Below are 24,487 nucleotides of genomic sequence, written 5' to 3'. Positions count from 1 at the left end.
GCAGAATAGTGACTGCAGCTCTGGAGGTGACTGGAAGATTAGACATGATGTAACAGCAGAATAGTGACTGCAGCTCTGGAGGTGACTGGAGAATAAGACATGATGTAACAGCAGAATAGTGACGGCAGCTCTGGAGGTGACTAGAGGATTAGACATGATATAACAGCAGAACAGTGACTGCAGCTCTGGAGGTGACTGGAGGATAAGACATGATGTAACAGCAGAATAGTGACGGCAGCTCTGGAGGTGACTAGAGGATTAGACATGATATAACAGCAGAACAGTGACTGCAGCTCTGGAGGTGACTGGAGGATTAGACATGATGTAACAGCAGAATAGTGACTGCAGCTCTGGAGGTGACTGGAGGATAAGACATGATGTAGCAACAGAATAGTGACTGCAGCTCTGGAGGTGACTAGAGGATAAGATTTGATGTAACATCAGAATAGTGACTGCAGCTCTGGAGGTGACTAGAGGATAAAATATGATGTAACAGCAGAATAGTGACTGCAGTACTGGTGGTGACTGGAGGATAAGACACGATGTAACAGCAGCATAGTGACTGCAGCTCTGGAGGTGACTGGAGGATAAAACAAGATGCAACAGCACAATAGTGACTGCAGCTCTGGAGGTGACTGGAGAATAAGACATGATGTAACAGCAGAATTGTGACTGCAGCTCTGGAGGTGACTACAGGATTAGACATGATGTAACAGCAGAATAGAGAGTGCTGCTCTGGAGGTGACTAGAGGATTAGACATGATGTAACAGCAGAATAGTGACAGCAGCTCTGGAGGTGACTGGAGAATAAGACATGATGTAACAGCAGAATAGTGACTGCAGCTCTGGAGGTGACTAGAGGATAAGACATGATGTAACAGCAGAACAGTGACTGCAACTCTGGAGGTGACTGGAGGATTAGACATGATGTAACAGCAGAATAGTGACTGCAGCTCTGGAGGTGACTAGAGGATAAGATGTGATGTAACAGCAGAATAGTGACTGCAGCTCTGGAGGTGACTGGAGGATTAGACATGATGTAACAGCAGAATAGTGACTGCAGCTCTGGAGTTGACTGGAGGTTAAGACATGATCTAACAACAGAATAGTGACTGCAGCTCTGGAGGTGACTAGAGGATAAGATATTATGTAACATCAGAATACTGACTGCAGCTCTGGAGGTGATTAGAGGATTAGACATGATGTAACAGAAGAATAGTGACTGCAGCTCTTGAGGTGACTAGAGGATAAGATATGATGTAACAGCAGAATAGTGACTGCAGCTCTGGAGGTGACTGGAGGATTAGACATGATGTAACAGCAGAATAGTGACTGCAGCTTTGGAGGTGACTGGAGGATAAGACACGATGTAACAGCAGAATAGTGACTGCAGCTCTGGAGATGACTAGAGCATAAGATATGATGTAACAGCACAATAGTAACTGCAGCTCTGGAGGTGACTGGAGGATTAGACATGATGTAACAGCAGAATAGTGACTGCAGCTCTGGAGGTGACTGGAAGATTAGACATGATGTAACAGCAGTATAGTGACCGCAGCTCTGGAGGTGACTGAAGGATAAGACACGATGTAACAGCAGAATAGTAACTGCAGCTCTGGAGGTGACTGGAGGATAAGCCACGATGTAACAGCACAATAGCGACCGCAGCTCTGGAGGTGACTGGAGGATGAGACATGATGTAACAGCAGAATAGTGACTGCAGCTCTGGAGGTGACTGAAGGATAAGACATGATGTAACAGCAGAATAGTGACTGCAGCTCTGGAGGTGACTGGAGGATAAGACATGATGTAACACCAGAATAGTGACTGCTACTCTGGAGGTGACTGGAGGATAAGACACGATGTAACAGCAGAACAGTGACTGCAGCTCTGGAGGTGACTGGAGGATAAGACATGATGTAACAGCAGAATAGTGACTGCAGCTCTGGAGGTGACTGGAGGATTAGACACGATGTAACAGCAGAATAGTGACTGCCGCTCTGGAGGTGACTGGAGGATAAGACACGATGTAACAGCAGAATAGTGACTGCAGCTCTGGAGGTGACTGGAGGATTAGACATGATGTAACAGCAGAATAGTGACTGCTACTCTGGAGGTGACTGGAGGATAAGACACGATGTAACAGCAGAATAGTGACTGCAGATCTGGAGGTGACTGGAGGATAAGACATGATGTAACAGCAGAATAGTGACTGCAGCTCTGGAGGTGACTGGAGGATAAGACACGATGTAACAGCAGAATAGTGACTGCCGCTCTGGAGGTGACTGGAGGATAAGACATGATGTAACAGCAGAATAGTGACTGCAGCTCTGGAGGTGACTGGAGGATTAGACATGATGTAACAGCAGAATAGTGACTACAGTTCTGGAGGTGACTAGAGGATAAGATATGATGTAACAGCAGAATAGTGACTACAGCTCTGGAGGTGACTGGAGGATAAGACATGATGTAACAGCAGAATAGTGACTGCAGTTCTGGAGGTGACTGGAGGATAAGATATGATGTAACAGCAGAATAGTGACTGCAGCTCTGGAGGTGACTGGAGGATTAGACATGATGTAACAGCAGAATAGTGACTGCAGCTCTGGAGGTGACTAGAGGATAAGACATGATGTAACAGCAGAATAGTGACTGCAGCTCTGGAGGTGACTGGAGGATTAGACATGATGTAACATCAGAATAGTGACTGCAGCTCTGGAGGTGACTAGAGGATAAGATATGATGTAACAGCAGAATAGTGACTACAGCTCTGGAGGTGACTGGAGGATAAGACATGATGTAACAGCAGAATAGTGACTGCAGCTCTGGAGGTGACTGGAGGATAAGACATGATGTAACAGCAGAATAGTGAGTGCAGCTCTGGAGGTGATTGAAGGATAAGACACAATGTAACAGCGCAATAGTGAGTGCAGCTCTGGAGGTGACTGGAGGATAAGGCACGATATAACAGCAGAATAGTAACTGCAGCTCTGGAGTTGACTGGAGGATAAGACACGATGTAACAGCACAATAGTAACTGCAGCTCTGGAGGTGACTGCAGGATTAGACATGATGTAACAGCAGAATAGTGACTGCAGCTCTGGAGGTGACTGGAGGATAAGACACAATATAACAGCAGAATAGTGACCGCAGCTCTGGAGGTGATTAGACGATTAAGACACGATGTAACAGCAGAATAGTCACTGCAGCTCTGGAGGTGACAGGAGGATAAGACATGATGTAACAGCAGAATAGTGACCGCAGCTCTGGAGGTGACTGGAGGATAAGACATGATGTAACAATGGAATAGTGACCGCTGCTCTGGAGGTGACTGGAGGATTAGACATGATGTAACAGCAGAATAGTGAGTACAGCTCTGGAGGTGACTGGAGGATAAGACATGATGTAACAGCAGAATAGTGACTGCAGCTCTGGAGGTGACTGGAGGATAAGACACAATATAGCAGCAGAATAGTGACTGCAGCTCTGGAGGTGACTGGAGGATTAGACATGATGTAACAGCAGAATAATGGCTGCAGCTCTGGAGGTGACTGGAGGATGAGACATGATGTAACAGCAGAATAGTGACTGCAGCTTTGGAGGTGACTGGAGGATAAGACATGATGTAACAGCAGAATAGTAACTGCAGCTCTGGAGGTGACTAGAGGATAAGACATGATGAAACAGCAGAATAGTGACTGCAGCTCTGGAGGTGACTGGAGGATAAAACACGATGTAACAGCAGAATAGTGACTGCAGCTCTGGAGGTGACTGGAGAACAAGACATGATGTAACAGCAGAATAGTGACTGCAGCTCTGGAGGTGACCAAAGGATTAGACATGATGTAACAGCAGAATAGTGAGTGCAGCTCTGGAGGTGACTAGAGGATTAGACATGATGTAACAGCAGAACAGTGACTGCAGCTCTGGAGGTGACTGGAGGATTAGACATGTTGTAACAGCAGAATAGTCACCGCAGCTCTGGAGGTGACTGGTGGATAAGACATGATGTAACAGCAGAATAGTGACTGCAGCTCTGGAGGTGACCAAAAGATTAGACATGATGTAACAGCAGAATAGTGAGTGCAGCTCTGGAGGTGACTGAAGGATAAGACCTGATGTAACAGCAGAATAGTGACTGCAGCTCTGGAGGTGACTGGAGGATTAGACATGAAGTAACAGCAGAATAGTGACTGCAGCTCTGGAGGTGACTAGAGGATAAGTTATGATGTAACAGCAGAATAGTGAGTGCAGCTCTGGAGGTGACTGGAGGATAAGACATGATGTAACAGCAGAATAGTGACTGCAGCTCTGGAGGTGACTGGAGGATAAGACACGATGTAACAGCAGAATAGGGACTGCAGCTCTGGAGGTGACTGGAGGATTAGACATGATGTAACAGCAGAACAGTGAGAGCAGCTCTGGGGGTGACTGGAGGATAAGACACGATGTAACAGCAGAATAGTGAGCGCAGCTCTGGAGGTGACTGGAGGATTAGACATGATGTAACAGCATAATAGTGATAGCAGTTCTGTGTGTGACTGGAGGATAAGACATGATGTAGCAGCAGAATAGTGAGTGCAGCTCTAGAGGTGACTGGAGGATAAGATATGATGTAACAGCAGAATAGTGAGCGCAGCTCTGGAGGTGACTGGAGGATTAGACATGATCTAACAGCAGAATAGTGACTGCAGCTCTGGAGGTGACTGGAGGATAAGACACGATGTAACAGCACAATAGTGAGTGCAGCTCTGGAGGTGAGTGGAGGATTAGACATGATGTAACAGCAGAATAGTGAGAGCAGCTCTGGAGGTGATTGGAGGATAAGACACGATGTAACAGCAGAATAGTGAGTGCAGCTCTGGAGGTGATTGGAGGATAAGACACGATGTAACAGCAGAATAGTGAGTGCAGCTCTGTAGGTGAGTGGAGGATTAGACATGATGTAACAGCAGAATAGTGAGTGCAGCTCTGGAGGTGACTGGAGGATTAGACATGATGTAACAGCAGAATTGTGAGTGCAGCTCTGGAGGTGATTGGAGGATAAGACACGATGTAACAGCAAAATAGTGAGTGCAGCTCTGGAGGTGATTGGAGGATAAGACATGATGTAACAGCAGAATAGTGACTGCAGCTCTGGAGGTGACTGGAGGATTAGACACGATATAACAGCAGAATAGTGACTGCAGCTCTGGAGGTGACTGGAGGATTAGACATGATGTAACAGCAGAATAGTGACTGCAGCTCTGGAGGTGACTGGAGGATTAGACTTGATGTAACAGCAGAATAGTGACTGCAGCTCTGGAGGTGACTGGAGTATTAGACATGATGTAACAGCAGAATAGTGACTGCAGCTCTGGAGGTGACTGGAGGATTAGACGCGATGTAACAGCAGAATAGTGACTGCAGCTCTGGAGGTGACTGGAGGATTAGACGCGATGTAACAGCAGAATAGTGACTGCAGCTCTGGAGGTGACTGGAGGATTAGACTTGATGTAACAGCAGAATAGTGACTGCAGCTCTGGAGGTGACTGGAGGATTAGACATGATGTAACAGCAGAATTGTGAGTGCAGCTCTGGAGGTGATTGGAGGATAAGACACGATGTAACAGCAAAATAGTGAGTGCAGCTCTGGAGGTGATTGGAGGATAAGACATGATGTAACAGCAGAATAGTGACTGCAGCTCTGGAGGTGACTGGAGGATTAGACACGATATAACAGCAGAATAGTGACTGCAGCTCTGGAGGTGACTGGAGGATTAGACACGATGTAACAGCAGAATAGTGACTGCAGCTCTGGAGGTGACTGGAGGATTAGACTTGATGTAACAGCAGAATAGTGACTGCAGCTCTGGAGGTGACTGGAGTATTAGACATGATGTAACAGCAGAATAGTGACTGCAGCTCTGGAGGTGACTGGAGGATTAGACGCGATGTAACAGCAGAATAGTGACTGCAGCTCTGGAGGTGACTGGAGGATTAGACGCGATGTAACAGCAGAATAGTGACTGCAGCTCTGGAGGTGACTGGAGGATTAGACTTGATGTAACAGCAGAATAGTGACTGCAGCTCTGGAGGTGACTGGAGGATTGGACGTGATGCAAAATATATATGTATGTTACAGATGAAGACAAATTGACTTATCAATAGAACTTCCCTTTTATAACATTTATTTAAATTCTTACAAATATCCAATATAGAGAATAAAATATTTAGTGTCCAACGAAGCAGAATGGCTGAGAGAACATGGCAGACACAAGAGAGCAATAACGGTTCTCTATACAGTATTAGATCATATACAAGTGACTGATTGGAGAAAGTGAGTTTCACACTCGATACAGTAGGTTTAGAGCCCGTCTCCCCCTTGTCTGGTCCTGCGCTGTGTCCTTGCCATGCCACAGAGGTTGGCACCATAGCTTGTACGCAGGATGGCGCCCCCGCTCACCGACCCTTATAGATCGCTGGTCTCAAACATTCTAACAATAAAGGGATATGGCAAAACAGGATCAGGACAAGGATCCGGCCACAGGATCCAGGATCAGGATCAGGTCACAGGATCAGGTCACAGGATCAAAATCAGGATCAGGCCACAGGATCAGAATCAGGCCACAGGATCAGGTCACAGGATCAGGCCACAGGATCAGGATCAGGTCACAGGATCAGGATCAGGTCACAGGATTAGGATCAGGCCACAGGATTAGGATCAGGTCACAGGATCAGGATCAGGTCATAGGATCAGTATCAGGTCACATGATCAGAATTAGGATCAGGCAACAGGATCAGGATCAGGTCACAGGATCAAGATCAGGTCACAGGATCAGGATCAGGTCACAGGATCAGAATCAGGCCACAGGATCAGAATCAGGCCACAGGATCAGAATCAGGTCACAGGATCAGGATCAGGTCACAGGATTAGGATCAGGCCACAGGATTAGGATCAGGCCACAGGATCAGGATCAGGTCACAGGATCAGGATCAGGTCACATGATCAGAATTAGGATCAGGCAACAGGATCAGGATCAGGTCACAGGATCAAGATCAGGTCACAGGATCAGGATCAGGTCACAGGATCAGAATCAGGCCACAGGATCAGGATCAGGCCACAGGATCAGAATCAGGCCACAGGATCAGGATCAGGTCACAGGATCAGGCCACAGGATCAGAATCAGGCCACAGGATCAGTTCATAGGATCAGGCCACAAGGTCAGGATCAGGTCACAGGATCAGGATCAGGATCAGATCACAGGATAAGGTCAAAGGATCAGAATCAGCATCAGGTCACAGGATCAGGATCAGGTCACAGGATCAGGATCAGACCACAGGATCAGGATCAGGCCACAGGATCAGGATCAGGTCACAGGATCAGGATAAGGTCACAGGATCAGAATCGGTGTCAGGCCACAGAATCAGAATCAGGCCGCAGGATCAGGATCACGTCACAGGATCAGGCCACAGGATCAGGTCACAGGATCAGGATCAGGTCACAGGATCAGGATCAGGTCACAGGGATCCTAAGATCTATTGAAATCAAGTGCAGGGTTTGGGGGTTTTTTTAGAAAAGAAAAAAAAGGGGGAAGGAAAAAAAGAACGGAAAAAGGGTTAGTTACATATATGAGCACCAGCGGGATTATTGGAGTATTAGGCCACAGCCCCACGATCAGTATTTGGTCAGTATTCGGTCAGTATTTTTTCTCAGGAGTGGGTGATAAATGCAGATTTGGTGACTTGTTTCTATTATACCTTTTCTCTGATTGTTCCTCACCTGGTTTTGGCTCCAACTCCTGAGAAAAAAATACTGACCAAATACTGATCAAATACTGATAGTGGGGCCGTGGTCGGTTTCATCCATAATCAGTCTATCATGCGCAGTATTCACTTATGACACACAGTGGAGAGTGATTGACAAGTGACTTCTCCTACAGCCTCTCATTGATAGTAATTATCCCTGGGGGGATGTAAATGTCCCAGAAGCCTCAATCACTCAGCCCTGCACCACCATAGACGGCCGCAGCCTATCAGATGTCAGGACTCTGCACCCTCTGTTCCACGAGGCCCCTGATGAAGCACATAATGGAGGGAAACACGTTGCGGCTGCTTTTGATTCCAGTGGAGGCAGCAGATAAGTTACATCTTTTTCTTTCTGTGTTATCTACATACAGTTGTGCTCATAAGTTTACACACCCCAGCAGAATTTTTCCTTACTTGGCCTTGTTTCAGAGAATATGAATTATGACAAAAACCTTTTCCTCCCCTCATGGTTATTGGTCGGGTGAAGCCATTTATTGTGTTTTCTCTTTTTAAATCTTCATGTCAACCAAAAACATCCAAATGACCCTGATCAAAAGTTCCCATACCCCAGTCCTTAATCCCGTGTGTTGCCCCCTCTAACATCAATGACAGCTTGAAGTCTTTTGTGGTAGTTGTGGATGAGGTTCTTTATTTTCTCAGATGGTAAAGCTGCCCATTCTTCTTGGCAAAAAGCCTCCAGTTCCTGTAAATTCCTGGGCTGTCTAGCATGAACTGCGCGCTTGAGATCTCCCCAGAGTTGCTCAATGATATTGAGGTCAGGAGACTGAGATGGCCACTCCAGAACCTTCACTTTGTTCTGCTGTAGCCAATGACAGGTCGACTTGGCCTTGTGTTTTGGATCGGTGTCATGTTGGAACGTCCAAGTACGTCCCATGCGCAGCTTCCGGGCTGATGACTGCAAATTTGCCTCCAGTGTTTGCTGATAACGTGCTGCATTCATCTTTCCTTCAACTTTTACCAAGTTTCCTGTGCCTTTGTAGCTCACACATCCCCAAAACATCAGCGATCCACCTCCGTGCTTTACTGTAGGAATGGTGTTCCTTTCATCATAGGCCTTGTTGACCTCTCTCCAAATGTAACGTTTATGGTTGTGGCCAAAAAGTTAAATTTTGGTCTCATCACTCCAAATTACCTTGCTCCAGAAGTTTTGAGGCTTGTCTCTGTGCTGTTTGGTGTATTGTAGGTGAGATACTTTGTGGCATTTGCGCAGTAATGGCTTTCTTCTGGCAACTCGACCATTCAGCCCATTTTTCCTCAAGTGCCTCCTTATTGTGCATCTTGAAACACCCACACCGCTAGTTTTCAGAGAGTCGTGAATTTCAGCTGATGTTATTTGTGGGTTTTCTTTGCATCACAATTTTCCTGGCAGTTGTGGCCGAAATCTTTGTTGGTCTACCTGACCGTGGTTTGGTTTTTACAGAGCCCCTGATATTCCATTTGTTAATCACAGTTTCAACGCTGCTGACTGGCATTATCAATTCCTTGGATATCTTTTTGTATCCCTTTCCTGTGTTACACAGTTCAACTACCTTTTCCTGTGGATCCGTTGACAATTCTTTTGCTTTCTCCATGACTCACAATCCAGAAACGTCAGTGGCTGGATGAGAGATGCAAGAATCTGTCTGGATCCCAGAAACTCACTCAGCTTTTATGCACACACACTGATTACAAGCAAACAGGTCACAGGTGAGGATGTTACCTTTAGTAGCCATTCAAACCCATTTGTGTCAAATTCTGTGCATGTTATCAGGCCAAAATCACCAGGGTATGTGAACTTTTGATCAGGGTCATTTGGATGTTTTTGGTTCTCATTAAGATTTAAAAAGAGAAAACACAGTACTTTGACAATAAATGACTTCACCCAACCAGTAACCATGAGGGGAGGAAAAGTTTATTTGTTATCATTCATATTCTCTGAAACAAGGACAAGAAAGCAAACATTCTGCCGGGGTGTGTAAACTTATGAGCACAACTGTATATATATAAAAGTTAATTTATTTCAGTTCTTCAATACAAAAAGTGAAGCTCCTATAGAATCATCTCAAGGAGGATCACAAGGAAATGGACAGCATGTGACTTAAATATGAGTGTCTGAGCAACGGGTCTGAATACTTATGACCATGTGATATTTCAGGTTTTCTTTTTTAATAAATTTCCAAAAAAAATCGACATTTCTGTTTTTTTCAGTCAAGATGGGGTGCAGAGTGGACTTTAATGAGAAAAGAAATGAACTTTATAGAATTTACCAAATGGCTGCAATGAACAAAGAGTGAAAAATGTAAAGGGGTCTGAATACTTTCCGTACCCAGTGTAGATAAATAAATATATAGATAGATAGATAATAGATACAGTGGGTACGGAAAGTATTCAGACCCCTTTAAATTTTTCACTCTTTGTTTCATTGCAGCCATTTGGTAAATTCTAAAAAGTTCATTTTTTTTCTCATTAAAGTCCACTCTGCACCCCATCTTGACTGAAAAAAACAGAAATGTCGATTTTTTTTGGAAATTTATTAAAAAAGAAAACCTGAAATATCACATGGTCATAAGTATTCAGACCCTTTGCTCAGACACTCATATTTAAGTCACATGCTGTCCATTTCCTTGTGATCCTCCTTAAGATGGTTCTACTCCTTCATTGGTGTCCAGCTGTGTTTAATTAAACTGATAGGACTTGATTTGGAAAGGCACACACCTGTCTATATAAGACCTCACAGCTCACAGTGCATGTCAGACCAAATGAGAATCATGAGCTCAAAGGAACTGCCCAAGGAGCTCAGAGACAGAATTGTGGCAAGGCACAGATCTGGTCAAGGTTACAAAAGAATTTCTGCTTTACTCAAGGTTCCTAAGAGCATAGTGGACTCCATAATCCTTAAATGGAAGAAGTTTGGGACCACCAGAAGTCTTCCTAACCCTGGCCGTCCAGCCAAACTGAGCAATCGTGGGAGAAGAGCCTTGGTGAGAGATGTAAAGAAGAACCCCAAGATCACTGTGGCTGAGCTCCAGAGATGCAGTAGGGAGAAGGGAGAAAGTTCCACAAAATCAACTATCACTGCAGGCATTTATGGCACAGTGGCCCGACGCAAGCCCCTCCTCAGTGCAAGACATATGAAAGCCCGCGTACAGTTTGCTCAAAAACACATGAAGGACTCCCAGACTATGAGAAATAAGATTCTCTGGTCTGATGAGAAGAAGATAGAACTTTTTGGTGATAATTCTAAGCGGTATGTGTGGAGAAAACCAGGCACTGCTCATTACCTGCCCAATACAGTCCCAACAGTAAAACATGGTGGTGGCAGCATCATGCTATGGGGATGTTTTTCAGGTGCAGGGACAGGACGACTGGTTGCGGTAGAAGGAAACATGAATGCGGCAAAGTACAGAGATATCCTGGATGAAAACCTCTTCCAGAGTGCTCTGGACCTCAGACTTGGCCGAAGGTTCACCTTCCAACAAGACAATGACCCTAAGCACACAGCTAAAATAACAAAGGAGTGGCTTCAGAACAACTCTGTGACCATTCTTGACTGGCCCAGCCAGAGCCCTGACCTAAACCCAATTGAGCATCTCTGGAGAGACCTGAAAATGGCTGTCCACCAACGTTCACCATCCAACCTGACGGAACTGGAGAGGATCTGCAAGGAAGAATGGCCGAGGATCCCCAAATCCATGTGTGAAAAACTTGTTGCATCATTCCCAAGAAGACTCATGGCTGTACTAGCTCAAAAGGGGGCTTCTCCTCAATACCGAGCAAAGGGTCTGAATACTTATGACCAGGTGATATTTCAACAAAGAGTGAAAAATGTAAAGGGGTCTGAATGCTTTCTGTACCCACTGTATATGGATAGATAATAGATGATAGATAGATAATAGATAGATAATAGATAGATGATAGATAATAGATAGATAATAGATAGATAATAGATAGATGATAGATAATAGATAGATAATAGATGATAGATAGATAATAGATGATAGATAGATAATAGATAGATGACAGATAATAGATAGATGATAGATAGATAATAGATAGATAATAGATAGATGATAGATAGATAATAGATGATAGATTGATGATAGATAGATGATAGATAATAGATGATAGATAATAGATGATAGATAATAGATAGATAATAGATAGATAATAGATAGATAATAGATAGATGATAGATAGATAATAGATAGATAATAGATAGATGATAGATAATAGATAATAGATAGATGATAGATAATAGATAGATGATAGATAATAGATAATAGATAGATGATAGATAATAGATGATAGATAATAGATAGATAATAGATAGATGATAGATAATAGATAGATAATAGATAATGTAACGGGTCTGGGAGGCGGAACCTCTGAGCTACTATACAAGGGGGCAGTCCTTGTAAGGGAGCGGGTGGCGACCAAGGAAGACGGGCAGGAGGTCACAGCAGGTGACCGGGACAGTCTCTGAGTGAACGGGCTGGAGGTCACGGCAAGTGACCGGGGCAGTCTCTGGATGAACGGGCTGATGGTCACGGCAAGTGACCGGGGCAGTCTCTGAATGAACGGGCAGATGGTCACGGCAAGTGACCGGGGCAGTCTCTGGATGAACGGGCAGATGGTCACGGCAAGTGACCGGGGCAGTCTCTGGGTAAAGGATTGGTACGACCTGTGGCGGCTGATGATAGACGTGAGCTCCCAGGTGAGCAGGCGAGAGTCTCTGGATAAACGGGTGGTCACAGCATGTGACGGCGGAGCCTCCAGGAAGACCAACAGACAGGCGGCAGATGAGCGCTCCCAGGTGAGCGGGCAGAAGTCTCTGGACAGGCGGGTGGTCACAGCACGTGACGGCAGAGCCTCCAGGTAGGCAAGCAGACAGGCAGCAGATGAGCGCTCCCAGGTGAGCGGGCAGGAGTCACTGGACAGGCAGGTGGTCACAGCACGTGACGGCGGAGCCTCCAGATAGGCTAGCAGACAGGCAGCAGATGTGCGCTCCCAGGTGAGCGGGCAAGCTGGTCCATAGACAGACTGACAGGAGTTGGAAGGCAGACCATCGGACCTCAGGCAAGCAGGCAGGTAGCTGATGTGCGCTCCCAGGTGAGCGGGCAAGCTGGTCCATAGACAGACTGACAGGAGTTGGAAGGCAGACCGTTGGACCTCAGGCAAGCAGGCAGGTGGCTGATGTGCGCTCCCAGGTGAGCGAGCAGGAGTCACTGGACAGGCAGGTGGTCACAGCACGTGACGGCGGAGCCTCCAGGTAGACTAGCAGGCAGGTAGCAGGTGTGTGCTCCCAGGTGAGCGGGCAAGCTGGTCCATAGACAGACTGACAGGAGTAGGAAGGCAGACCGTCGGACCTCGGGCAAGCAGGCAGGTGGCTGATGTGCGCTCCCAGGTGAGCGGGCAGGCTGGTCCTTAGACAGACTGACAGGAGAAGTAAGGCAGACCATCGGACCTCAGACTAGCAGGCAGGTAGCAGATAATCAGGCAGGAATTTGGCAGGTAACTGGCAACGGGACCTGAGGGCTGAAGCAGAGTAGTGAACAGTGCAACAACATTGCTCGGGCACCTCCATTTTGGAGGAGGTGCCTTATATATGGTGAAGTCCTCCGGCCATTGGCCGGGGACTCCTTAGGATGGCGCGCGCGGCCCCTTTAAGAGGGAGGGAGAGCGCGCGCGCCCTAAGCACAGTGGCCGGGAAGGAGCGCGCGCTGCCAGCAGAGCGGGAGAGGGACGCCGGGCACGGAGCAGAGCGGTGAGGGGAACAGCGTCCCTGCCTAGCAGAGGGCAGGGACGCCGGCGCTACAGTACCCCCCCCTTTAGGCCCCCCCTTTTTTAGGCCAGATAGAAATTTAGCAAGGATGAGAGGGGCATGGATGTTCTCCCGGGGCTCCCACGTTCTCTCCTCAGGACCAAACCCCCTCCAATCTACTAGAAAAAAGGTCTTTCCTCTTACCCTTTTGGTGGCAAGAATGTTCTCTACCTCAAACTCGTCCTCAGCAGAAACCGGAGCAGGAGGCGTACCTGTAGACTTGGAAAAAGAGTTAAGAACCACAGGTTTGAGGAGAGATACATGGAAGGAGTTAGGGATCCGTAAGTTGGCCGGGAGTTTTAATTTATAGGCCACCGGGTTGATCTGACTGATGACCTCCAGAGGACCGATGAACAGAGGCCCTAACTTGTAAGAAGGTATCTTGAGTCGGACATATTTAGATGAGAGCCAGACTTTATCTCCAGGACGAAATTGTGGAGGATCCAGGCGTTTTTTGTCAGCGTGTCTTTTCATCCGTTCGGACGACTGAAGGAGTGCGGATCGGGTACTCTCCCAAATGGAGGAAAATTTGCTAACGAGAGATTCCGCAGCCGGGTTGTCCACAGAGGTGGAGACAGGAAAAGGAATCCGAGGATGCTGACCGAAGACTACAAAAAACGGGGATTTGGAGGAGGATTCGCTCTCGTGATTGTTATAGGAGAACTCGGCCCAAGGTAGGAGATCCACCCAGTCAGAATGATGGGCATTAACGAAGTGCCGGAGGTAACTGGTCAGGTTCTGATTGATCCGCTCCACTTGACCATTGGACTGTGGGTGGTAAGCGGAAGAGAAGTCCAGGGTGACGTCTAGCAGTTTACAAGTGGCTCTCCAGAAACGTGAGGTGAACTGTACCCCACGATCCGACACGATGTGGAGGGGCAGGCCATGAAGACGGAAGATGTGGCGGATAAAGTCTTTAGCCAGCTCGGGTGCAGACGGGAGGCCAGGCAGGGGAATAAAGTGAGCCATCTTGGAAAAGCGGTCAGCGACCACCCAAATGACCGTACAACCGGCAGAGACGGGGAGATCAGTTATGAAGTCCATAGCAATATGCTGCCAGGGGGCAGCAGGCACAGGAAGCGGAAGGAGGCGACCGGCTGGCAGGTGTCTCGGGACTTTGTTGCGGGCGCAGGACACACAGGCAGAAACAAAGTCTATTACGTCCTTGTGCAGGTTAGGTCACCAGTAGTGCCGGGCAATAAGCTGGAGGGTCTTTTTCTGACCGGCGTGGCCAGCTAGTTTAGACGAGTGACCCCAGTGTAGGATCTTCTCCCGATCAGGTACTGATACGAACGTCTTACCGGGAGGGAGACGATTTAGAGTCACGGGAGCCACCTGCATTACTCTGGCGGGATCGATGATATGTTTAGGTTCTTCCTCGAGATCGGACACCAGAAAGGATCGGGACAAGGCATCTGCTTTGACGTTTTTGTCAGCCGGGCGAAAATGAAGAACAAAATCAAAGCGAGCAAAAAACAAGGACCACCGGGCTTGGCGCGGGTTAAGTCTCTGGGCATGCTGGAGGTAAGCCAAGTTCTTGTGGTCAGTGTAAATTATTACCGGGTGAAGAGCCCCCTCGAGTAGGTAACGCCACTCCTCCAATGCCAGTTTGATGGCCAATAACTCTCGGTCTCCTATGGAATAGTTGCGCTCAGAAGAGGAGAAGAGTTTGGAGAAGAAGCCACAAGTTACCATTCTCCCGGAAGATGATTTTTGAGTAAGTACCGCTCCGGCTCCAGAGGAGGAGGCGTCAACTTCCAGGAAGAACTGCTTGTTGCCGTCCGGGCGATGCAGCACCGGGGCGGAAGAGAAGGCCTGTTTTAGGGAAAGAAAGGCCTCCTCTGCTTCGGGCGGCCACTCTTTGGGATTAGTACCCTTACGGGTGAGCGCGGAAATTGGGGCAGTCCGGGAAGAGAAGTGTGGTATGAAGAGGCGGTAGTAGTTGGCGAAGCCCAGGAATCGCTGAATGGCCTTCAACCCCTCCGGTCGAGGCCATTTCTCGATGGCAGACAGTTTCTCTGGATCCATTCGTAGGCCGGTCTGAGAAATAATGTAGCCCAAAAACGGAAGCGAGGTCTGCTCAAAGAGGCACTTCTCGTATTTAGCGAAGAGGTGATTCTGCCTGAGCCTGAGCAGGACCTGACGAACGTCCCTCCGGTGAGTCTGGAGATCCGGAGAGAAGACCAAGATGTCGTCCAGGTACACCACTACGCAGGAGTAGAGAAGGTCCCGGAAGATGTCATTGACCAACTCTTGAAAGATGGCAGGAGCGTTACAGAGACCAAAGGGCATTACCAGATATTCATAGTGGCCGTCCCGGGTGTTGAATGCCGTCTTCCATTCATCCCCCTGACGGATACGAACCAGGTTGTACGCCCCACGGAGGTCCAGTTTGGTGAAGATTCTAGCCCCCCTCAGACGATCAAATAACTCCGGAATGAGCGGAAGGGGGTACTTATTCTTCACCGTGATCTGGTTAAGGCCTCTATAGTCTATACAGGGACAGAGAGAGCCGTCCTTCTTTTTGACGAAAAAGAAGCCTGCTCCCGCCGGGGAGGTAGATTTCCGGATGAATCCCCTGGCCAGATTCTCCTCAATATATTCGGACATCGACCGGGTCTCAGCAGCGGATAAAGGATAAATACGCCCACGGGGAGGAGTAGTACCAGGTAACAGGTCGATAGGGCAGTCGTATGGTCTATGAGGAGGTAGTGTCTCTGCCTCCTTTTTATTAAAGACATCAGCATAAGACCAATAAGGAATCGGAAGTCCAGGTAGATTAGCTGGGGTAGGAGAAGGACGGACGGGATGGACGGGAACCAGACAGGTCTTATGGCAGTCCTGTCCCCAGCGAAGGACTTCTCCGGTCTGCCAGTCAAGCACGGGTGCATGTCTCTGGAGCCAAGGTAGGCCTAGCAAGAGGGCGTGAGAGAGTCCAGGCAGAACATGAAAGGAGATACTCTCAGAATGCAGCATTCCCACCTGCAGAGTAATGGATTCGGTGATGAGTTGGATGGGACGTGGTAAGAGGCCCCCATCCACGGCAGCAACAGACAAGGGTACAGCCAGAGGTTTGGTGGGGATGCGGTATTTCTCTACCAGGGACTGTGAAATAAGATTCCCGGCTGCTCCAGAGTCAAGTTGGGCTAGTTCGAAATAACGGTTCTCCCCGCAGACGATTGAGACTGACAGCAGCAGAGATGGAGAGGATTTATTCTTGTCTAGGTTGACCTCTCTGAGCGAACCTAGACACAGGCGTTTCCCGACCTCTCCGGGCAGGCACGGATCTGGTGCTCCTTACTGCCACAGTAGAAGCAGCTCCCCTCGGCACGGCGTAAGTCCTGACGGGTTTTGACCATCTTGGTCTGGTCGACCTGCATAGACTCAGGAGGGTGTACCTGGGTAGAGACGGAGGGAGTGACGGGTTTCTGAAAAGTAGGAGCTAGACGTGGTAACCTCCTCTCACGGGTGACCTCTTTGGCACGCTCCTGGAACCGTAGGTCAATCCGGGTGGCAAGAGTTATTAGGTCATCGAGAGTGGTAGGAATGTCCCGACCGGCAAGTTCATCTTTAATACGGCCGGACAGACCCTCCCAGAAGACGGATACCAGAGCGTCGTTATCCCAGGCCAGCTCCGAGGCAAGGGTACGGAACCGTATGGCATATTGGCCCACGGTGAGACTTCCCTGATGAAGGCGTAGCAGTGATGATGCGGATGAGGTCTTCCGTCCGGGTTCGTCGAAGACTTTCCGGAAAGCCGTGAGAAAAGCAGGCAAGTTGGACACCAGGGGGTCTCCTCTCTCCCATAGAGGATTTAGCCAGGCCAGGGCCTCCCCGGTGAGATGGGACATGATGAATGCAATTTTGGCCCGGTCGGAGTTAAACTGGTGGGACAATAGTTCAAAGTGCAGGGTGCACTGATTTATGAAGCCCCGAGCCTGGGCGGAGTCGCCTCCGAAGCGAGGAGGTGCAGAAAGCCGGGGTCCGGGGTAGGATACCATGGAATTAGTGGGCAGCGGAGCTGCCGGATTGCGAGACATGGCACTGGCGGAGGTTGCTGGTGGAGCAGAGTGTCCAGGCGAGTATTGACATTCCGCAGGTGACCCAGGATGGACTCCTGTTGGGACCTTTGACGGGACAGTTCATGACACAGGTCCGAGAGCAAGGGAGCTTGGGTGCCACCGGGTTCCGGTGCCCGAGCAAACTGTAACGGGTCTGGGAGGCGGAACCTCTGAGCTACTATACAAGGGGGCAGTCCTTGTAAGGGAGCGGGTGGCGACCAGGGAAGACGGGCAGGAGGTCACAGCAGGTGACCGGGACAGTCTCTGAGTGAACGGGCTGGAGGTCACGGCAAGTGACCGGGGCAGTCTCTGGATGAACGGGCGGATGGTCACGGCAAGTGACCGGGGCAGTCTCTGAATGAACGGGCAGATGGTCACGGCAAGTGACCGGGGCAGTCTCTGGATGAACGGGCAGATGGTCACGGCAAGTGACCGGGGCAGTCTCTGGATGAACGGGCAGATGGTCACGGCAAGTGACTGGGGCAGTCTCTAGGTAAAGGGTTGGTACGACCTGTGGCGGCTGATGATAGACGTGAGCTCCCAGGTGAGCAGGCGAGAGTCTCTGGATGAACGGGTGGTCACAGCATGTGACGGCGGAGCCTCCAGGAAGACCAACAGACAGGCGGCAGATGAGCGCTCCCAGGTGAGCGGGCAGAAGTCTCTGGACAGGCGGGTGGTCACAGCACGTGACGGCAGAGCCTCCAGGTAGGCTAGCAGACAGGCAGCAGATGAGCGCTCCCAGGTGAGCGAGCAGGAGTCACTGGACAGGCAGGTGGTCACAGCACGTGACGGCAGAGCCTCCATGTAGGCTAGCAGACAGGCAGCAGATGAGCGCTCCCAGGTGAGCGGGCAGGAATCACTGGACAGGCAGGTGGTCACAGCACGTGACGGCGGAGCCTCCAGGTAGACTAGCAGGCAGGTAGCAGGTGTGTGCTCCCAGGTGAGCGGGCAAGCTGGTCCATAGACAGACTGACAGGAGTTGGAAGGCAGACCGTCGGACCTCAGGCAAGCAGGCAGGTGGCTGATGTGCGCTCCCAGGTGAGCGGGCAAGCTGGTCCTTAGACAGACTGACAGGAGTTGGAAGGCAGACCGTCGGACCTCAGACTAGCAGGCAGGTAGCAGATAATCAGGCAGGAATCTGGCAGGTAACTGGCAGGTAACTGGCAACGGGACCTGAGGGCTGAAGCAGAGTAGTGAACAGTGCAACAACATTGCTCGGGCACCTCCATTTTGGAGGAGGTGCCTTATATATGGTGAAGTCCTCCGGCCATTGGCCGGGGACTCCTTAGGACGGCGCGCGCGGCCCCTTTAAGAGGGAGGGAGAGCGCGCGCACGCGCCCTAAGCACAGTGGCCGGGAAGGAGCGCGCGCTGCCAGCAGAGCGGGAGGAGGACGCCGGGCACGGAGCAGAGAGGTGAGGGGAACAGCGTCCCTGCCTAGCAGAGGGCAGGGACGCCGGCGCTACAGATAATAGATAGATAATAGATAGATGATAGTTAGATAATAGATAGATAATAGATAGATGATAGATAATAGATAGATAATAGATAGATGATAGATAATAGATAGATAATAGATAGATAATAGATGATAGTTAGATAATAGATAGATAATAGATAGATGATAGATAATAGATAGATGATAGATAGATAATAGATAGATAATAGATAGATGATAGATAATAGATAGATAATAGATAATAGATAGATAATAGATAATAATAGATAGATGATAGATGATAGATAATAGATAGATGATAGATAGATAATAGATAGATAATAGATAGATGATAGATAATAGATAGATGATAGATAATAGATAGATAATAGATAGATAATAGATGGATGATAAATAATAGATAGATAATAGATGATAGATAATAGATAGATGATAGATAGATAATAGACAGATGATAGATAGATAATAGATAGATAATAGATAATAGATAGATGATAGATAATAGATAGATAATAGATAATAGATAGATGATAGATGATAGAAAGATAATAGATAGATAATAGATAGATGATAGATTAATAGATGATAGATAATAGATAGATAATAGATAGATAATAAATTGGATTTCAGGCTTGGATTACAGCGTGGGAGAGAACTTTGGACAGGTGATGGATATTATTGTTTTTTTTTTGTTTTCTTACAGGAGACAAGGGCATCAGGGGATTAGGCGTTAGGTAAGTATAATTGGTTTTGGTAAAATAAGAATTATAAATAAAGGAGTCAAATAAAGTACTATGGGGTTAGTAATGAGGGCGTCTAAGATGCCCTCCATTACTAATCTGGGCTTCGTGTCAGCTGCCAACACAAGGCTGACATGAACCCCAACCTTATTACCCCACTTGCCACAGCCACAGGGCAAGTGGGAAGAGCGAGGCTAAGTGCCAGAAATGGCGCATCTTATGGATGCGCCTTTTCTAGGGAAGCTGAGAGATGGTGTTTTTAGCCTGGGAGGAGGCTAGTATCCATGGCCCCTTCCCTGGCTATTAATATCAGCCCACAGCAGTCTGCCTAACCTTTGCTGGTTATTAATTATAGGGGGGCCCTATAGTATTATAGTATTAATATTTCATTTAACCCCTGAAAAATACCAGTTACTTATTCAAATCTGTGAAAACTGTCTATTTGCCCACTTTGATGCCTGTTCTAATGTCCAGAACCCATTTAGGCCAGGATAGAGTGACCTGAATTTGATGCGGACCACCACTATGTATGTAATGCTGGACCAAAGTCATTTAACAACTGAAAAACACCAGTTACTTATTTTAATCTGTAAAAGTTGTCTATTTTTCCACTTTGATGCCCGTTCTGATGCCCAGAACTCCTTTGGGCCAGGCTGGAGTGACCTGAATTTGATGTAGGGCCCGGCCCCTGATCTATGTGTGTGCAGTATGAGATCAGTGGCTCAAAGTTATTTAACCCTTTCAATAACACTCTTCAGTGCCCACTTTGATGCCCATTTTTGTGCCAGTTTTATAAATTTTGTAGCTGCTTTTAAACAAATTTACATCAGGGCACCTCGCTGCATTGAATTTTATTATTGCAATTTTTTTTATTTTTGTCATTAAACCTGTAAAAAACAGAAAAAAAAATTGCTGAATAAGACCCTGACAAATAAGAAACCAACTTCAGCATTGTGGAATAATGGAGCAAAACCTGTAAGGGCCGTGGAAACCTGGGGAGAGTAAGAGTGGGCGACAAGGAGGTGCAGTAAGTAGAGTTGTAGCTCTCACCTTCTGGTCACTTCTGGGACATTTCTAGTATATTTCTAATGTACACTTAAAAGGTGCAGGCAGAGACCGGGGTCAGAGACCTCTGTGCTCTACATTTATACCCCACTAATTGCACATGAAAGACCAGACCAGAGGGGGCGCCACAGGGAGGCCGGTGTCAGGGACATATTAATGTCAGGGACATATTAACAGAATATTAGCCCCTTCTCCAATGCCCTCTCCTGTAGTGTTTGTCTAGAGATGACAATTATACAGTGTCTTCCTGAAAATTATCACCCACACCCAAAAGGCCTTACACAAACATGCCAGCCAAGAGGTGTCACCAAACTTCGTTAAGACGTGAGCCTCTTGTCCTTGGAAGATGCAGGGGGCAATTACTGGCAGGCTTGCACTAATTTGCGTCCAGTGGGGGAAGAATAGTAATAATTGGGCTATCGTGAAGCTGACAGTGACCGTACGGAGGGCGTTAAACACGGATTCCAGGCTTTTGGAACCCAGAAGTGTGGCGCCATACGCTCACTGGTCGCTTACATAGCGAGTAGTCTGGATCGCATGCTCACGACTCCGGATCAAATACTGACAGCCTGACGACACGGTGAGATATCATGTGATCTCCCCGGTGTCGTCCCTGTGTTAGAATACCTGACAAGTTGGTGGCAGCGGTGGGATATTACAGAACATCAGTGGCTGGATTGAGCAATCATTCCTGACACTGAAAACTTGCACGGTCCTTGCAAGAATTCTGTGCAGAGTTTTAATAATAATAATAATTTTTATTTCTATAGCGCCAACATATTCCACAGCACTTTACAATTAAGCGGGGACATGTACAGACAATAAATTCAATACAAGGTGAGACAGTTTAACAGTTACATTAGGAGCGAGGGTCCGGCTGCTCACAAGCTTACAATCTACAAGGAAATGGGGGGACACAATAGGTGGAAAGTGCTTGTTATTTCAGGTCTGGCAATTATAATAAGTCGGGGTTATCATATAAAGCTGTATGATCCGGTCATCAGCCTGTATGTTTAAGTGCAATACTCAATTACCGAGTGCAGTTATCTTGTGCATGGAGGGTGTAGAGATTGATGAAGAGTAGGGAGCAGATTCTGAATAGTACACGAAGAGAGAACTGGTACCACCAGCAGGCGACGGTCACTCTCACTGCCCTCTGTGAGCTGAGACAGATTGACCCCACGGGCAAAACCAAGGCCCAAATGATTGCTGAACTGTTGCAAGGGGCTGCAGAGCCCGTCCAACAGCAGAGCCCTGATGATGGGGCGGCCAGACAAGGCCCGGATGGCGCTGCTGCAGGGGTCCCACCTGTGATTGCCAGCCAGACTCCCAGCCAGGGTAGTGTGGACCCCCACCTGCAGATGGCCTTGGAGCAGCTCGCCACAGACGATCGTGACGGACGACTGCAGCTGATCCTGAAATTCCGGGAGTGAGCAGAGCGCCAGGCACAAGCTGACCGAGAGGAGCGACAAACTGACCAACAACACCAGCTGGAGCTAGCCCGGATTCAGAAGGAGTCATCCTCCACGCAGACCTGTGCCAACTCTTTTAAACCCCGTCCTGAGCATTTCCCTGTGATGGAAAAGGATGGGGACTTGGACACATTTCTGCGAGGCTTTGAAAATGCCTACAGACAGTACCAGCTGCCCACGGACCAGTGGGCAAGGTACTTAACTCCTGGGCTCCGAGGAAAAGCTCTGGAGGTGTTTGTGTGTCACCCTGGCCTGGATGCCACAAACTGTATTAAAGCTGTGTCTGAGAGCAAGGGGGAGGTTCTCTAGTCAGGGGAACATTAGCATGCAATGCCTCCTGTCTCAGGCCAGTAGGGGGAGCAGGCTGCCCCTATAAAAGCTGGTGCTGGGGGCAGGGTTAGAGAGAACTTGATGGCCTGTCTCAGCACTGAGACTTGTCCCAGAGCAGAGCAGGGACAGACAGTTGCACTGCACCTAAGAGGAAGTGTGGCAGGAGGAGAGCCACAAGCCAGAGACAAGAGGCGAAGCAAGCCTGTCTTGGCAGATAAGAGACTGACTTTACCAGACTTTGGTGTCTGAGGCTGGGAGGATTCTACATCCTCCAGCAGATAACCAGTCCGCAAGGGACTGTATATTCCTTGGCCTAAGAAGCCTGGAGGCCCTGCCACAACAGAAGGGACCAGTAAAGCCGTACAAGGCTGGGAGCAGAAAGGAACCCACGTCGCAGGCCATACAGGCGAGAATACACGGAAAGCTCGGGAACGTGGGCTGTTACCCTATAACGAGGAGATAGCCAGAAGGAGCGCAGAAAGCACGGTAGGCCTACACCCTCACCCTGACCAGGGCCAATTTCCCCATTGCTCTCAGACATTCAGGTCCCCTCCTAGCTGGGACTGTTTGTGGGTCAGTTTACCTGTTTCAGTAAAGACCCTGGACTGCAACCTATTGTCTGTGTTCTCCTTCGCGCCTCCAGCACTACCGGTACTGGGACTCTCACCACCATCACTCCCACCATCCACTACACTGCCCTGGGGCCGCACTGTTCCCGTGGGGAGTCACACCATCCCAGCTGCACACCTCATCAGCCCCAGCGGTCTGCCTTGCAGCGGCGGTACCTAATGACCGCAAATCCACGGGTGGCGTAGTCGGACATTATCAATAGCACATAACGGACTACCACTGGCCTGACCACCCTGAGCCACGGAACCGGGTTGCCACTACTACTCCCACCGTTTCCCTAATTGCCCGGATCCGAGTGCCCCACGGCCCAGGGGGCGAGTCATTTGCTTCCCTCCCTCGAGAACAAGATGGAGACTATGAGGCCGACAAGCAGGCCCTGATAAAAAAGTACCAGCTGACTCCGGAGGTTTACCGGAAAAAGTTCAGAGCTCTCCAACGTGGACCACATGATAGCTACAGTGACATGGCAGACGGGCTTAGAACCAACTTTGAGCAGTGGATCCGGGGACTGTCCGTCACCACCTTCGAGGACCTGAAGGATCTGATGGTGAAGGACCAGTTTCTTCATCTTTGCCCAGTGGAAGTGCGACAGTTTGTGCTTGACCGGGAGCCGAAGGAAGCCGCCAAAGCAGCCCAGATCCCGGATACCTATGAGGCCAACCGCACACCAGAGGTGCGGAAGTCAGCCGCCGCCAGCTGGAAAGGGGGTAAGCCGACGACCACCCCCAGTGTTCCAGCCAGCCCTCAGCGGGTTCTGCCCCATCTTCCAGCACCTGGACTGCATTTGATCCCCGTAAGTGCTATATTTGTGACCAAATGAGTCACATCAGCCTTGTCTGTCCGGAGAGGCAGAAGATGGACACCACACCTGAGGCCTCAGGGCCTACTGCAGCCATTCTTCTTGTCGGTTGGGCGGTTGGCCGGGCCCGGGAGAACTTACAACCTGTAAAAATGGGCCACACCATCACTGTTCAACTTAAGGACACCGGCGCAGAACTCATCCTGATCCGCCCTGAGTTTGTGTTGCCAGAGGAACTCATTCCTGGGATGACTCTGACTGTCACCGGGTTTGGGGGTGTTCGCCGTCCCATACCGATGGCCCGAGTTTTCCTGGACTGGGGTG

This window comes from Phyllobates terribilis, unplaced genomic scaffold (assembly GCF_046119375.1).
Source record: "Phyllobates terribilis strain yellow unplaced genomic scaffold, ASM4611937v1 Scaffold_3__8_contigs__length_932513732, whole genome shotgun sequence".
In the NCBI taxonomy this organism is placed as follows: domain Eukaryota; kingdom Metazoa; phylum Chordata; class Amphibia; order Anura; family Dendrobatidae; genus Phyllobates; species Phyllobates terribilis.
The sequence above is the reverse complement of the archived record's forward strand: the minus strand, read 5'-3'. Positions refer to the sequence as shown.